This window comes from Podarcis filfolensis (assembly GCF_964270895.1).
Source record: "Podarcis filfolensis genome assembly, chromosome: 7".
Taxonomy (NCBI): domain Eukaryota; kingdom Metazoa; phylum Chordata; class Lepidosauria; order Squamata; family Lacertidae; genus Podarcis; species Podarcis filfolensis.
Window position 1 is genome coordinate 78,928,968 of NC_139603.1, and position 17,953 is coordinate 78,946,920.

General features: G+C 45.9%; 1 long non-coding RNA gene across 1 annotated transcript; it reads left to right on the forward strand.

Moving 5' to 3' along the window:
* The first annotated feature begins 2,005 nt into the window (after positions 1 to 2,005).
* LOC310766320 lies at positions 2,006 to 8,457 on the forward strand. The gene is made up of 3 exons (XR_014550060.1): positions 2,006 to 2,319; positions 4,703 to 4,771; positions 8,216 to 8,457. It is a non-coding gene; the product is annotated as an uncharacterized lncRNA (long non-coding RNA).
* Positions 8,458 to 17,953: the final 9,496 nt, after the last annotated feature.

Genomic DNA, 17,953 nt, shown 5'->3' on the forward strand with positions numbered 1-17,953 from the left:
TTCCAAGTCAATGAGCATTTGGATATTTGCTAAAAAGTTGGCAGATATTTGATACCTGCACTGACATGAAATAATATTTCGTTATTTCATACGTGTCTCTTGCAAGAATAAAGGAGGGATGCTAATAAATCCAAAGCACTTGATTTTAGATGCAAAGTCCCACTTTTGTTTTTGTTTTTAAGGTGAATTTGAAATTCGAACGTGAAATTCCACATTCAAAAACTGTGTTGTGAAACAGGATATTTTGGTGATTTTGTTTTTATATGGGTAAAAAAACCACCACATTTTTGTGCTACTGATTAAAATCAGCCTTGGCTATGTCATGTCATCAGTTCTGATGCAGTTCTTCAAAACAAGCTGCTGGGTGTTGGTGGGGATGCATAGCATCACAGAAACACAAGCTGCTGCATTAGTCAAAGTGCTAGTCCATTTAGCTGACTACTGTCAACACAGATTGGCAGCAACTCTCCAGGGCTTTAGACCAGCAGCTCTCTCAGCCCTAACTGGAGATGAGAGGGGTTGAACATGGGCAGGGGTGCCATCTCCTAGGAGCCAAGCCCTTTTGGTCCCCCTAATACTTTTGGGCTGGCCCCCTGCATATAGCTATACGTGCATAGGTGCCCCATGTGAATAGGTGCCTATGCAGGGAACTTGATCAAATAGAGCATCTATGTGCATACAAGTATGTAACTGGATGCACATATGGTGAGGGGACAAGACCTGTATGCATGGGCTGGGCCATCAGAAATGCTTCTAGCTCCACCTCCAAATATTTAGTGTATGCAAGGAGGGGAATGTGTAAAGAGGACTGTTGCATTCTGAAAGAAATCAGTGGGATCTTGACCCGCAGGATGAATCCAGCTCTGCAGTCCATGTTCATACACAATCAGTCAATAGTTCTTCTGTATTTCAGTACTTAAGAAGTCAGTTAGGCTTTGACATTTGGAGCAACATCTTTGCTCCCTGGGAGCTTTCCCAGGTCCTGTAGAAATGGCTGGTTCTTTTGCTAATTGTCTGCAACCTGCTGCTTGCTGCCTTCTTGTTGGTCATCTGACTCCTGCTGTTTAACTCCAGCTACTCCTGGCCCATCGATTCAAAGCATCACTCTGCACTTACTCAGGATGGATTGCATTTTGCAGAGCCAGGATACACACAGACTTTGAACCTTCATGGAATGTGATAAACCTGTAGCATAGTCATACCTAAGACGAAACAAACAAGAAGGTGAACCAAATCCCTGTGACTCTTTGAAAGGTCAGCCATATAGATATTGTCCAGGAACTCATTCAAAAGTTCCACTAGTTCATTTAGCTCCAATCTACATTCTCTTGTGTTTCACTAAAACACTTAGCTTTGGTGGCAAGTTGTTCCTGGCCTAATATGTAGAGTCGTGCCCACGCACACCTGGGTTCTTCTTCAGGTATGAGCTCTGGCATAATGATTGCACACAAAATGTACCAGGCTAGAGAGGAATCTCTGAGAAAGGAAGATACCAAGTGATTCATTAACCCAGCACCCAATGTCATCTTGTAAATGCCAAATTAGCTGGATCATGACTGTGCATGTTTAACACTCCTGTGGGCAGGTTCTACATACATACCTGAAGACTGGAATTAACTCTGAGCCATCTCTCAGGGTTAGCAGCAGCAGCAGCATATCCTATGGGGTTTTCTTTGCATTCAGATGTCAGGACTGGATTAATCATTCTGCTAAGTAGTCTCCTGAATGGGGTCGTGCCACGTTGAGATCCTTTCTATGGTGCATTGACCTGAGATCTCTCTGGGGTGTATATATATTATGCCAAGCACACTGCGTTCTTCCAAAAACCCACCCAGATGTTCAGGGTTAGTTCCTATGTTGTTCTGATGATGTGGTTGCTACTGAGATGAATTACATGAGCACTCAGGCATATGCAGGAAGGGCTGCGCACGTGATTTGGAATCAACCGTATCCCAACATTACCAGGGATGGAGGAATGGTTCTTGTTGACTCCAACAAAATGATTTGGCTTCCTGGCAGCAGCTACACCATGATAAGCACCTGCTCTTTAAAAACAACAACAACAACTGTGGTGACTTTATGACAAGACAGTTTTGTTTAGAGCTGGTGGCTAGTGACCATTGGGATTGGTAGAGTGGAAGGCAGGGTGTGGTAGGATGGAAGGCAAGGAGGTGAACAGTAGGTGGCGCTACAGCCAATGACAGGCAAAGCTGACCAATTCTAGTTTTGCCCCTTCTTCCTCCCTGCAGAGTTCTATGAGAGTAACACTGAGATTGAGGAGGAAGAAGCCAACAGCCAATGTCATCCTCTGGACTGGATGTAAGTAATTTAGGTACTGTATAGTTTTGATCCGGTTTTAAGGAAGAAGAAGGGATAGGGTTTTATGAAAGTCTCAGTTTCAAGCTTATCCACATTGATTTATTTTTTTCTGTTTTCCATCCCTTGATTTCAACAAGAAGCAAGATATTCCCCAGTTCCACTAAAAATGCAAACAATTCTCATATATAATGTGCATTATTATTCATGTAATATTGCATACACATTATGCAGATATATACATTCCAGGTTTCCTTAAGTAACCAGCTCATAAACAGATATGTACAGCAATGCCTATAACTGTAGAAAAAATATTTGTGCATGAGTAACTTACCAGTTGTGCTGCAGAAATATAGTACAGCATGAAGCTCGACTCTTATTACACGCACATACACACTGCATACATATAGAATTTTGCATATTATAAGTTGGGCTTTTTTAGAAAACACACAATGCGCAAGCAGCTTGGAGATAAGATGGATCTTGCAAATCTCAGTTGGTTTGGAATTGCCAAATATTATATATAAATCCATGTAAAATGGATTCCTCCTTCATCCTTAGGGAGAACACTTAGGAACAGCTTTAAATCACAGTAGCTGTTCCAGGAAGGTACAGAACTCTTAAGATAGGGAATGGCCTTATACTGACTCTACCCATTGATCCATCTGACTCATTAGCAGCTACTGTTGGTAGGAGTGGTCTAATATGTCATTTCAGATGCCACCCCCCTAATCCTGTTACCTGAGATTAACCGGAGATATCAAAGATTGGACCTGGGATATTGGATGAGTTAGGCATCTGCCCAGTCATTGAGCTGTGAACTATCATATATCCCTATATTATATTATAAATATTATACGGTGGTACCTCTGGTTGTGAATGGGATCCATTCCGTAGGCCCGTTCACAACATGAAAAGAGCGCAACTCACAGCGGCGCGTCTGCGCACACGCGGGTTGCGATTCCCACCCTAGTTATCAATTTTTTGATGAGGGAAGAGGGGGCATTAGAAGTTCCTCCTTAGCTGTTCTGCACAGTATATGTGTGGTGGAAGAGTACAGGTAGCCACATTCACTGCTCACATTGGCCCCCTGGAACATTCATCAAGGGAGACTGCGGCCCTCCAGCAAAACAATACTGACCACCTCTGAGTTCTCTTTCTCCCTCTCTCTTATTCTCTCCCACAGCAGTCTATTGTTCTTTGTATATGCAAATACCATCCTCGTACCCTACGAGTGTCCCGGAAAAAACAGGACATCCCTTTTTTTCTCCTCACGAGAGAACAGTGACCATTTTGGACATTGCGATCTCGCATGATTTCGCATCACGGTTTCCCCATGAAAAAAGTGGTGCAATCTCTCACGGCACCGCAAAATGCACATTCATGGGTGCCATGCCGCCCCCACAAAAAAATGCTTTTCCGGGGAGAAATCACAGCACAAAATTGTGCGAGATCACGGCCTCCAAAATGGCCGCCGTTCTCTCGCAAGATCGTGTCCTGGATTTTGCAGTCAAGGTGTGGGAGGGTATGCATCCTCCCTGCCCTGGCGTGGCATTAGGCAAACTCGGCCTCCAGGTGTTTTGAGACTACAAGTCCCATCATCCCTGACCACTGGTCTTGTTAGCTAGGGATCATGGGAGTTGTAGGCCAAAAACATCTGGAGGGCCGAGTTTGCCTATGCCTGGACTAGAGGGCAGGGAATCCAGATGAATTGCCTCCAACCATCACTTACCTTTCACTGTCCATCTTATCTCCTATGGAGATGCACCTTCTGAACATCACAGCAAACAATCTGCCCTACCATTTCCAATGGTCACCGGTCCACAGAAATCTGCTAGGAAGCCATAGGGTGGTGGTGGTCATTCTGTGATCTCAAGAAGCCCCTTGCCTGCTCTCCATTGTCTGCCAGGTTGAGAAAGTGGTGACCTTCAGTGCAAACCTTCCGCCCATTTTGTTTTCCTTCCTGGCACCATCCCATGAGTATGAAGGATGGAGCCAGAAGCATTACAAGTGACTCAGGTGTACCCCGGCACGATAAAAGATCCTGAGCTCCGCTTCCTCTTACTCACATCGCAGATATTGCTAGAGTAAACAGTCCTCTTAGAAACACAGTTCCATCAAGGCCATTCCTGAGCCTCAAGATCTACTTCCTGGGAGGTCGCCAAGAACATCTTACCGTACATGAGTGCAGTAACACAGGCGAGGGGAGTGTTCAAAGTGTCTGGACAGGAAAAGTTTGAATGCCAGCCAGAGGAATCTTTTGGTTTCAAAATGTTCGGGATTTTGAGCACTTTCCCTGACTTACAGCTCCATAGCACTTTACCATAAGAAGTTCAGACTTGTCAGCCATCAATTCATTAAAAAAATGAATGGTTTCTCATTTCAGGTGGACCTTGGCTGCGGAATTCTGAAGGATTTGGCATGAATGAGCACTAGATTTGGGTTCAGAGCTGAGGTATAAGAGGCTTGCTTCAAACTTCTTATGATTCTCTGCACATTGTCAATGCCTAAGAGGCTGGCAGCTGGAAGTCCCAAAGTCACTGAGATGTACCAGCTGGACTCCCCTCCATCTCAGGGAGGTTTGGAGGTATCTGGAGGAGATGGTGGCTCTGCCAGTTAGGGAGGACAAATCTGTCCCAGGAAATGATCCATAATGAATTGAAAAAATTGTTTAAAAGTACTTTCCCCAAAGTCCTTTCTGTTAGGAATAATTCAGACTGAAATTCCCAGGTGTCAAAAAAGGTTATTTATGTATGCCATTACTGTGTCCCATGTTTTGTTAGCCCAAAATTGGAAAACGAGCGAAGTCTCAACCAAAGGACAATGCAACTCAAGTTGACAGAATATGGGCAGTTTGCAGACTTAGCATATAGAATAAGAGAACAAGAAGAACAAACGTTTAGAGAAGATTGGAAAACGTTTATTGAATATATGGGAAATAACTGTGTACAGCTGAAAACGCTGGCAGCATTAAGACAAATTCAACAGTGTAAATAAGTTTTGGTGGAGGTAATAATGGAATACTGAATGGTATAGTTTCTGTAAAATATGCAGGGATTTATGATATGTAAAATGAACAACGGAAAGGGAAGAAGGGAAGTCACTGATATCTTAAGGATGTAAAAACGAGTACTTTAAATTGTAAAACAGAAAATTTATATATATAGGCGGACAAATCTGTCAATTTCCATTCTGTCAATTTCTTCTTTTTCGAATCCTAAATTCCATTCTCCACATAGAAGTCATAGAATCATACAGTTGGAAGGGACAAGAGGGTCATCTAGACCAACCCCCTGCAATGCCTGTGCACAGCTGTCCCTGGGTGGGCTCAAACCACCAACCTTCTGGTTAACTGCCAGATGTACTGACCCATTGCACAACCTGAGATTTCAGCAGAGTTTTTATTTTTATTTTTTAATCCTCATGGAAATTCATCACCATTTCAGTGTAACTTTCTCCTAAAAAACAGATCTTTGTATGCTGCTTTGACATCCATGTTTCTGCAAGCAATTTCATCCAATGTAATAATAATAATAAAAATAAATTTTATTTATATCCCGCCCTCCCCAACCGAAGCCGGGCTCAGGGCGGCTAACAACAATAAAATAGTACAACATTCTAAAATCATTTCATTATAAAATTAATTCAACTCAAAATGATGGCAACCATTAGGCTAAAGTTCTGTGAAGATTGCCATAGGAGGGAGTCAGGCTGTGCCCTGACCAAAAGCCTGGTGGAACAGCTCTGTCTTGCAGTCCCTGCGGAAAGATGTCAAGTCCCGCAGGCCCTAGTCTCTTGGGACAGAGCGTTCCACCAGATCGGGGCCACAGCCAAAAAAGCCCTGGCTCTGGTTGAGGCCAGCCTAACCTCTCTGTGGCCTGGGACCTTCAGGATGTTTTTGTTTGAAGACCGTAAGTTCCTCTGTGGGACATACCAGGAGAGACGGTCCCATAGGTACGAGGGTCCTAGGCCGTATAGGGCTTTAAAGGTAATGAATTTCTGTGTGCTGTTTTCAGCAATACACACATTTTGTGCACCTTGTAATATATGCCCCCTTTTTTTACACATTGCTTGGCTGAAGTTACAAAGATGAAAGCTGGCAACACTAACCCTGCTGTGTGGGAATCCCTTCAGACCATTGCAATGCCTGAAGACAGACAGCAAGGTCATGCAGCCACAGCAGTGACTAGAGGAGGAATGTCCACTGGGAGGAACACAGTGGGAAAAACCGCCTTAGTGCATCTGCAGCAGCACAGCTGGATGCCTTCATCTGCCTCAGCTGCAATACAACATTTGTCTCTACAGCCACAGCAGGCACTGTAGCCTTCCAACAGTTCGACTTCACCCCTGAAGGCGCATTCCTCCATTATCTCTCAAGACAGACAGATGCCAACAGCAACTTGGCTGAAATAATGCGCTGCAAAATTCAGAGGAGTGTGAATTTCAAATGACAACTGTGCTGGGCCCAGGGGTAAACCCAAGCAATGCGGTCCAGGTCCGGTCCCAAATCCAAGGGTTCTGCGAAGAGTCAGTCCAACAGGATCAAGGCACGAAACCAGGCTAGGTCAGGCACAGGGTCACAGGCAGGTTCTAGCAAACAGCAATGTTGCTCCCGCAACCTGGGGTGGGGTCCAACAGCCTTTTATCTCTGTTGGGGTAACGGCCGGTCCTGATCCCCCAGTAACTCACCTCCCTGTCTCACCCGAAAGCGAGCAATCCTCCTGCAAGTAGTCAGGTCTCTCCTTCTCTCAGACCTTAGTCTCTGCAGCTCAGGAGATGTCGGTGGGTTACTAGACCCAGAGGCCGCCTTAGCCTCCCCTCACCCAACTGGTAGTGGAGCAGCTGTAAGTGATGGCCCAGCTGAGGGCAATGAGGTAATCCCCGCATCTGGAGCCAGGGCAGGCTCAGGCCCCTGACTCGGCCCAGCTGGTGCTTGTTGCAGGGAAACCTGTGCAGACTGGGGCTCTTCAGAATCAGGCCCCAGACTTGCTTCAGACACCGCCTGAGGCAGAGGATCCGGTGCGGACTGAGACTCCTCTGGTTCCGAGTCCGAGCCCGAGTCCCAGGCCATCACAACAACTGTGTTTCATGGACTTGTCAATTTGGAAGGGACCCATAGGGACATCTACGCAGGAATTACAGCTAAGATATCCCTGACAGATGGCCACCTAACCTCTGCTTAGAAACCTCAAACGAAGGAGAGCCCGCCATTTTCTAAGGTTCACATCTTGTTTCGGATAGTGTGAATTTCTTAGGTTTACCTCTTAATGCAGACTGGACTGAACTTTCTCCCTCATTCCTAGTGCCAAACTGGACACTTTGGAAGGATAGGAAAAGCCCACCGCCTTCCTCCTCCCTTCTCAAAGTATTCCTTCTGGAAAGCTATTTTCCAGTTCAGACTTTCCACAATCGTCAGCCATCACAGTACTGAGTGGATCCTTTTAAGACGCAGTGGGATCACTCACCGGCAACATTTGCAGCCCTGGAATATAATATATCTTTATTTGCAGCAGGGCCTCATGTTCCACCCCCCCACCCATGGTTGTTGCTGGGTTTTTTAACATAAAGACAACCATTTCAGTCTGTGTGGATAGGATCTATATATATATAAAGGCTGAAATTATGGCTTGGAAAATATTTGTGCCAAGGTATTTCTATAGGACCAAGCATAAGCAGGAGGCATTTCTAAGCCTGGAACATTTGTGGACAAGTTTCTGACATGTTATTTAGGTTACGGTGATTGGAGCAGATGTGTCACATGGAACGTTTCCTGTGCTTTGATTGGGGGAGTGCGGGTTACACCTTCAATGGACGGCCCTTCAGTTGGTCAGAGTCCAGTCAGTGCTCTCTCTGTGTGTTTCTGACATTGACACTCTTTTTCCATATCTGTCTGTGCCAGAGAGACTTGGTTACTGAAATATTCCTCGAGAGTTCATGCAACTGCTCCTTTGAAAGATACTGCAGGAGTTCTAAATAAGTATGTGTGCCTTCAGAAGCAAGGCTGAATTTACATTTTATTCACTGTGGGGTAAACATTTGAACAATACCTTATTCTGGAAGGATCAACCTTACCAGCACCTGCCTGCTTTCAAAATGTCGAATTTCAGGTGGGCCCCTTCAGGGAACCTGCTCTCTGCCCTGAGCATCCTAATATGGACTCCTAATCATCATCATCATCATGTTTAGCATTTTAAAACAAAATTATTAATTTTATTAGTATTCTCCACACAACAACAACAAAAACCGAAAAATAACAATACACGAAAAACAAAAACAAGCATACGAAAAACAACAACACAAATCCAAATCTTACAAATTAATAATATAAACACTAAAAAAACAAACAAGCATTGACTTCCACCAGTCCCACAGCACCTCCTTCACCTCTCATTGTGTCTTCCTGTTTTCCTGTATACCTTATCATCTCTACCCTAGCATCTAGATATAAATCCCTCTTTCTTATCCTTTCCCTTCACAAGGTTATTCCAGACTCATCCAGATTTCTGTCCTTGAACCTTGGCTTTTAAGGTATTCATTTAGGCACTCCCATTCCTTTTTCACTTCACTTTTCGTTTTTTGTCTTATTATATCTGTCAATTTGGGTTTTTGTCTTATTATATCTGTCAAATTGACAGAAATTGACACATAATGTTTAGCATTTATGCATTTAGGGCCATAACAAAATTGGTCCTCAGATTACGTATACGTCTTCTTCCATCGTGAAAGAAGCTTCCTTAATTCTCTCTCATTCTCAGGACACGTGAGACGGCGAGCTCCTGGTTGTTCCTTTCCAATTGGGGGATGCTGTCAGGGCTGGCAGCAAGTCCCACTGGGCTCAGCTTCACTAAGAAATTCCCCAGAATTTTACTAGCATGCCCTAGTAAAGGCAAAGGGGCTTGCTTTCAGTGCCAACAGCAAGCCCCGCTTCATCCACTTCCAGACAAAGTTTTGATTCACACCACGCCAGCAATCCCCCTCCTGTCAAGACAGTGTCTTTACCAACTGCACTGGCTCCTGGTGGAGTACAGGGTCAGGTTTAAGATGCTGGTTTTGACCTTTAAAGCCCTATGCAGCCTAGGACCCTCGTATCTACAGGACCGCCTCTCCTGGTATGCCCCGCGGAGGACCTTAAGGTCCACAAATGACAACATTTGGAGGTCCCAAGTCGCAAGGTTGGTCTCAACTAGGGCCAGGGCCTTTTCAATAATGGCTCCGACTTGGTGGAATCCTCTGTCACAAGAGACTAGGGCCCTGAGGGACTTGACATCTTTCCGCAGGGCCTGCAAGGCAGAGCTGTTCCGCCTGGCCTTTGGTTTGGACTCAGTCTGACCCTTATGTTTCCCTCCCCTTCTGGTTTTGATCCATGGGCTGCTATTAAAATGAGGCTGCATTTTAAATTGTATTTTAACCTGTATTTTAAATTGGTTTCCCACCCCCACCCCCCATTATGTTTTTATTGTAATTTTATGGTGTTAGCCGCCCTGAGCCCGGCTCTGGCTGGGGAGGGCAGGGTATAAATAAAAATTGATGATGATGATGTTCTGAGTGACACACTGCAGTTCCTATTTTGGCAATATCCAGTCCTGCTGGGCTCCAACATTTCCCGGCACAAATGGAGAGAACAAAAAATTCCTTATCTCTATAACTGCCAGGGGAGATCTGTAGCGGTTGGCATGCTGCGTCTCAAGGAAGCAAATCTCCCATCACCAATCTCATGGTAAACGTCCAAGGAACTGCAAATCACAGCTTGCCACCCCTACTATTAGACAGGGTGTGCAGTTGCCTTAGGTGGCAGGCGCTGAGAGGGAGCAGTGTCACAGGAGAGCACTGTGGGTGTTGCATGGCCTGATGTAAGATTTAGCTGCTCGTTCAGCTTATTCACATGGACTGGGAGAGAGGGTACCAACTTGCTTTGCTCAGGCAGCAAAACGTCTTGGACAGGCCCTGAACTAAGAATTTGTTGCCATCTAAATTAGATCAGTACACTTCATCTAGAACATCCATGCAAGCAAAGGACAATAAGAGGCTAGAGGTGGTTGCAGGATTAAGACCATCTCTGCACACATCTCTGCACACCCTGTGTCCACTGGGGCTTGCTGCCTAGTAACTGTGTTCAGGATTGCAGCTTGAATCTATGTAACAAAGTGTACTTGGATGTCCAAGCAAGTTTCAGAGATACCAGCCAATCAAGCCTTGGGGGATGATTTCTTCCCAGAGCCAGATGCAGTAATAAAGGAAACCCTGCCTGCACATCTGCAAGCCATATCCTTGCAGAAAGTCCAGTTTCCACCTTTTCTTTTTAACAGCAATATTTACAATATTTCAGAAGTGCCTGCTCCTGTTCCCAGGGGTGTAGGTACTGTCTGTGACAACCTGGTTGCAATAGTGACGCACTTCGTACATGCCCAGAGGCAATCTCCTCTTTATTCTTAAGACTCAAGCATACATTGTGATAGAGTTCCCTTTATTCCTGGGAAATATTCCCATAGCTTTGCAGAATGTAGGTGGCTATTGAAAGCCGTTTTCCATGCAAAGATTGCAGCTCTCCTTAGAAAACCATATACACTCAGAGTTACTTGATCCTAGCTAAGTAGTCACTTAGTTATAAGCAGCTATCTCTGTTCCTTGAGCAAGCAGGTAACTGTGCATAGGAGACGAATGGTTTCCCTTGGGAGGTTGTGAACTCTCCCTCCTTGGAGGTTTTTAAGCAGAGGTTGGAAGGCCATCTGTCATTGATGCTTTAGTTAAGATTCCTGTGTTTCATGGGGTTGGACTAGATGACCCTTGGGGTCCCCTCCAACTCTGCAATTCTTTGATTCTATGAGGCACAGTGTACAATGTCATCAGATGCTTTGGGAAGCGCCAAACGCTCTAAAGAGCTGAACATCTTTCACCCCAGCCTCTTCCGAGATCATCACTATTCCACGCAAACGGAAGCGACATTATTTTTGGGCCCCGCCTGTGTGCTTCTGTCTACATTTGCAGAGTAATGGCGTAGTCTTTCACCTGAAGATCTTTGCAGGAGACAACAATCAGGAATTCATTGCCTGTTGTAAATGCCTTTCAAAAGTCCAAGCCTTTCATCACGATGACAGCGAGTGAGAAAGTGCAGCGGCTGAGTGAATGAATGATAGGATGGGTGGATGAATGAATGTGCATTCTGCTTAGATTATTCCTAATAAGGCGGTGTACAAGCGATTGTTTTGCAGAGGCTTAAAGGCGCTATGATAGAGTGATCATTGTCCCTGGGAACACACCTTCCTGTGGCCAACTTTTTTGGTGCGCCAACAAAAACTAGATATCTTGCTGATGCTCCATAAAAAAGCGGCATGTCGATTCCTAAATAAATAAAACCACACAGAGATGCAGCAGAATGACTTACCCTAAGTGGAGGGTGTCCGTTGCACCTCTGCATGAGCCATTGATCTGGGATAGCCTGCTTCTGATTACAAGGAAAGTGGCAAACGGGGAAGGGTGACAGCAGGAAATATTGCGGTGGGAAGAAGAGGAGATAGCAAAAGAGAAGCAGATGGAGACCAGGAAGGATACAAGGACATAATCAGCCTCTGCTCACAGACTGGGGGGAATTAGCAGGAGAGAGCTGTTGCTCTCATGTGCTGCTGGCCACTGTGATAGCAGAATGTTAAATAAAACAGACCTTGATGTAACTCTACCAGGGTTCTTCCTAAGGACATCAGAAAAGTAATGCTGGATCAGACCATCAGAGTCCCTCTATGCCAGCAGCATCTGTTGTTGTTGTTGTTGTTGTTGTGCATCCTTCACCCTAGGGTCCCAGGGCAAGTTACAACAATCAAAACACACTATTACACTATATTAAAAAAACACTTTAAAACAACTCGAAATTACAAAAATAAGGTGAAATTACAAAAAAGATACATCTCAAGTGTCAAAAGCCAGGTTTAACAGGTGCATATTCAGCACTTGTTGGAAGCTGTATGGTGAAGATGCCAGGCACACCTCTGTGAAAAGGGAGTCTCACAACTTCGGGGCTGCCACAGAGAATGCCCTCTCCTGCAGGGGTGGACTTGGGTCTTTTCCATTTCAGCGGCACCCTGTGCAAAGCCCAAATTTGCCACCTCTGTGCCTCCTGCCTTCCGTTCTGCTTGATTCACTACGCCATAGTTGCGACATCTCGCAGCTCTCCCTAGACTCAGCGCACAGGGCAGCGGAACTGATCGCGCTGCCCTAAACCTGCCTCTGCTCTCCTGGGCTGGCACCCCCAAGCTTTTGAGTGTGGTGAAACAGCCAAGCGAGGGTCCTCTGCTGATCTTTGCACCTGAGAGGGCCTGTAGGGAAAGAGGTGGTCTTTCGGGTTTTTGGGACCTGAGTTGTTAAGGGCTTCAAGCACTCATGTGAGCACTTGGAATGGGGCTTCGGAATGAACTGGCAACCCGTTCTCATCGTGGCCAACCAGCCTGGATAGCTCAATTGGTTAGAACGTAGTGCTATTAAGGCCAAGGTTGCAGGTTTGATCCCCGTATGGGACAGGTGCATATTCCTGCATTGCAGGGGGTTGGACGAGATAGTCCTCGGGGTCTCTTCCAACTCTACAATTCCGTGACCCAGATATAACCATCCTCTCCCCACTTGTGATCCCCAGCAATTGCCATTCAGAGGAGGCAGAAGAACATCATGGCCTGAATGAATACCAGCAATTGAAGAAAATGTGAGAAGATGGATGAGTTGGAATTTGACTGACGGCCTGTGTGCTTGCTTCTCCTCCACCATAATACCTGATCAACCTGTACATTTGTAAATCCAACCAATTATTACACATTAAGCCTCCAGAACTTTATGCTCCAAAAGTAAGGTAAAGGCAAAGAGCCCTCTGACCATTAGGTCCAGTCGTAGCCGACTCTGGGGTTGCAGTGCTCATCTCGCTTTATTGGCTGAGGGAGCTGGCATACAGCTTCCAGGTCATGTGGCCAGCATGACTAAGCCGCTTCTGGCGAACCAGAGCAGCGCATGGAAATGCAGTTTACCTTCCTGCCAGAGCGGTACCTATTTATCTACTTGCACTTTGACGTGCTTTCGAACTGCTAGGTTGGCAGGAGCAGGGACTGAGCAACGGGAGTTCACCCCGTCACGGGGATTCGAACCACCGACCTTCTGATCGGCAAGTACTAGGCTCTGTGGTTTAACCCACAGCGCCACCCGCGTCCCTGCTCCAAAGGTAACACCCTGCAAAGACTGCTCTGAACTTCCCATTACTTAAAGAATGGTGCATGGAGGGAGGGAGAGATGCAATGCTAGAAAACAACTCAGGTATCTGATATAATGATGGAACTCCGGCATAGCTGATTACTCTTCTTCCTTCCAATGTAGCCTCCTTTGTCTCGGGAATTAGGCATGCTTTGTACCATTGCGCCGGCTAATTATATCGCCATCTAATTCGCTTTCAAGTATTACGAATGCAAAGTGAAAGGGACCAGTGTCCGCATTTTTCAGGCTGCAGCGGGGCGGAACGATAAGTGGCGGGAGCGACTTCGTTTCTTGAAAGAAAACCGGGAGGAGGTGTCCGCTCCTTCCCTCTTAATTGGACAAATTGTCGGAGCCGCCGTGGAAAGGAGAAGAACAGATAAAAAGAGTAGGAAGGGGGGGTGTAGAATCCACTTCCAAAGCTCGCCGACTTCTCCTCTGACAACCCGAAAGAAACCTGAGCGCGGAGATAAGGGCAGTGCCAATGGCTGGGCTCTTCTGGGAAGCACGAGAGACTGGAACGGGTTAAGGCCTATCTGGCTCACTCCCCAGTAGACATAAAAATCACCTGAGCCTGCTCTGAAATAAATCAGTGTCCCTTTTCTGCTGCTGCCGTTGTCTGGAAATAATGCAAATGCAAGAAGGCCCGCAGTGACATTGTGCCGCACTCCAAGGAGACACATAATAAATTGTCCCCTAATACTGTTAAAGCGACATTTTCTTCTTACTCAGTAGCTTTTGAGGTTGAACCGAGGTTTTCTCTCGCCAAACACCGTAATACGGTATCATGTCAACGTGTCCTCTTATTCCTCCCGCCCCTCCTGCCTCGAATGCACAGTTGCAGCTTCGGAGTGGGCAAGATGCACTTTTCCTGTTACATTCATTTTATTGGCATAACCCAGAGAGTTTTCCTTTCTCTCCTCTTCTCCTTTCTTATATAGAATCATTTCCTTTTGAACTTTTGCCTGAGCTGATATTTGGCTCTGCTGGTGCGTGCACTCTCTCTCTCTCTCTCTCTCTCTCTCTCTCTCTCTCTCTGCAATCAAGAAAAAAAATGCATACAAGTGCAGTTTCTTTACAAAAAGATAAATAGAAGAAGAAGGGGACAAGGAGGACTGGTGTGTCCATTGTGTCACCATTTGATCTTTGCTTGCTCAAAAGAATCCCCACTTCAGTGGAATCAGTACCTAGGCATTGCCATGGATCCAGCCACTTCAAAGGAATTTTAACTTCGAATCATAGAATTGTAGAGTTGGAAGGGATCCCAAGGATCATCTAGTCCAACCCCCTGCAATTCAGGAATCCCCCATCCAATTAAACCATGCAGGATTCTGCTTAGCTTTGCAAATGTGGTAATAGTTTTGCTGCTGCACCTAAAGGGAAGCACCGCTTCAAATAAATGCATGCCGAAGACTCAAACCAGAGGTGAAATGAACTCCCCCCCACCCAGAGAAAGGGATATAGACTTTTCATGATGGTATCATTGTCTGTCTTAAAATATTGGGGTGTCCTGGTTTTGGAGTTCTCCAAAGAGGAAAAGTTAAATGGGTGCAACTTTCCAGAGCATTGGCCCCGTTAATCTCTCTCTGCAAAAAATAATAGCAACAAAACCCAAGAGTCTTGTATCACCTTTACAACGAGTGCATTTATTGATATTTAACAAATGTTTTTATCTTTAAGGTAGTGCAAGACTCTTTGAGGGCTTTTTCTGAATGGATTAATTTACCCATTTTCTTATCTCTCTCAAGTATTTTCAGAATGGGCTTCTGAAAGCCTTTCTAGATGTGAAGGAGTTTGGGGAAACTCCGTTTTCATTCTTACGCTAGCACTGCCGCTCCTCTTTGTTCCCCTGCAAGAAACAGAAGAAACCCCTTCACCAAGTAATCACTGAACATGTGAAGAAGATACATAGAAAGCTACCTCATACTGAGTCAGACCAACACTCTGTCACAGATTTACAGAATTGTAGATTTGGAAGGAACCTTCCTCTGGTCCAGGCACCCCCAAACTTGGCCCTCCAGATATTTTTGGGACTACAACTCCCATCATCCCTAGCTAACAGGACCAGTGGTCAGGGATGATGGGAACTGTAGTCCCAAAACATCTGGAGGGCCGAGTTTGGGGGTGCCTGCCCTAGTCCAATCCCCTGCATTGCAAGAATTTCAACACAAACCAATTGGAAATTGGTTTCCAATTGGAAACCAGACCAGACCCTGCTCAGCTTTGCAAATGTGCTAGCAGTGTTATTGCTGCATCGCTGGGAGAATGGAGATAGCTCAGTATGGCTTACACTGGCTGGTAGCAGCTCTCCAGGTTTCAGACAGGGAGCTTCTCTTAGCCTTGTCTGGAAATGCTGGCGGACTGGGGGTGAACTTGGGGCCATCTTCATGCAAGGCAGATGTTCTACCATGGAGCTACAGCCCTTCATCTGTGCCCCCCAGCCCTGCTGGCCATTCATTCCAGCAGTCAAGCAGTTGCAATTTCCCTACATTTATAATCTGCCTTTCATGCATGATGCAACTGAAACCAGTGTTTCTGTGTGTTATGTACTGAGTTGAATAGGATCCAAAATGCAGCAGTCTGATTGGTCCTAGAACAATAGGATCCAGAATGCAGCAGTCTGATTGGTCCTAGAACAATAGGATCCAGAATGCAGCAGTATGATTGGTCCTAGAACAATAGGATCCAGAATGCAGCAGTCTGATTGGTCCTAGAACAATAGGATTCAGAATGCAGCAGTCTGATTGATCCTAGACCAATAGGAACCAGAATGCAGCAGTCTGATTGGTCCACAGGAGCCACCCAACCCAGCTCCAGGTGGAAGTGAATCCACAACCTGATTGGCCTACAGGTAAATTAGCCAATCACGTGGGGGCCATTGTGTAAATAATTGAGTAAAAGCAGACATTCTGGGGGAACTTCCATTCCTCCTCACCACTATGAGCTGAATAAAGAGCATGAAATCCACTCTCGACTCCAAGTATATTTAATTGTGCTTCCGAAATGGCCTCCCATCCAGACACTGACCAGGTGCAGACCTGCTTAGCTTTAGTAAGGATGGTGGCCCCATGTGGCCCCATACCCTACAGCAGAGTGTGATCTGATATGGAGACAGCTGTAGGCTCTTCCTTATGGTTTTATCCATGCATATCTGGTGTTTTATATGGAAGAGCGTTTCACATTTTAAATCCCCCACCTGTGATCTGAAATGGGAAGCCCCAGTGGCAGATACGTCTGGCGGAGTTTCTCTTGATTTTCCTTAGCTTCTTGCCATGGCTTTGTGGTGCAGCATTATCCAGATTAGTGGGTCTGCAGAAAAAGGAGGACGCCTATAGGTAAAGGTAAAGGGACCCCTGACCATTAGGTCCAGTTGCGGATGACTCTGGGGTTGCGGCGCTCATATCGCTTTATTGGCCGAGGGAGCCGGCGTACAGCTTCCAGGTCATGACTAAGCTGCTTCTGGCGAACCAGAGCAGTGCACAGAAACGCCATTTACCTTCCCACCAAAGCGGTACCTATTTATCTACTTGTATTTTGATGTGCTTTCAAACTGCTACGTTGGCAGGAGCAGGGACTGAACGGGAGCTCACCCCGTTGCGGGGATTCGAACTGCTGACCTTCTGATCAGCAAGTCCTAGGCTCTGTGGTTTAACCCACAGCACCACCCGCGTCCCATGAACGATGCCTTGGGTAAGGTCAAATCCCTATATTACACTGCCCTTCAAGCCATATTGAATCAGTAAAGTATCTTTTCAGTTACGGTTATATTAGAGATAGCTATTGACTTCCTTCTTGTTTATTGCACTATAAAACATGCTGTAGCGGGGGGGGGGGATAAAAAAATAAAGGTTTACTTTGCAACAGAGAATTGGCGGGCGTCGTTTAGAGCTGACTCTTCAGGTCCTCGGCCACATGCCCCAACGCTCGTGTTTCATGGGATATTCTGAAAACCAATTAACTCTCCTCCAACCAACGACACTGACATGCATAATTAGAGAACGCTCTCTTAGGCGTATCTATAAGTTTGGTGCTAAAGTGGTCCCCTGAGTCTCTTGGTTGTATAATCAAAATACAAATGAAAGGTTATGAGAGCCCATTTCTTTGCTTTATTGTTTCGAGCTAACAAGCTGCTTTCTTTCTGTTGATTCAAACGTGGGTGGGTGCCCTTCTGCTTCTCTTAAGCCAAGGAGAAAGCCACCTTCTCTCCAACATCTCCATCTTCTAGTGTGGATGGCAGCAGCATTGCGGGAGCTCGCAGAGCCCGGAGAGGGCACACACATGCCAGGGGGCAGGTCGCAGAGGGTGAAGGAGCCTACCACAGCCCGGCCAGCCAACACGGCACTTGGTGGGCATGAAGCGTTGGTTCCTCTGATGCTAGGAGAGGAGGACTAGGCCGGGTCATTCTGGGGGTGCCTGT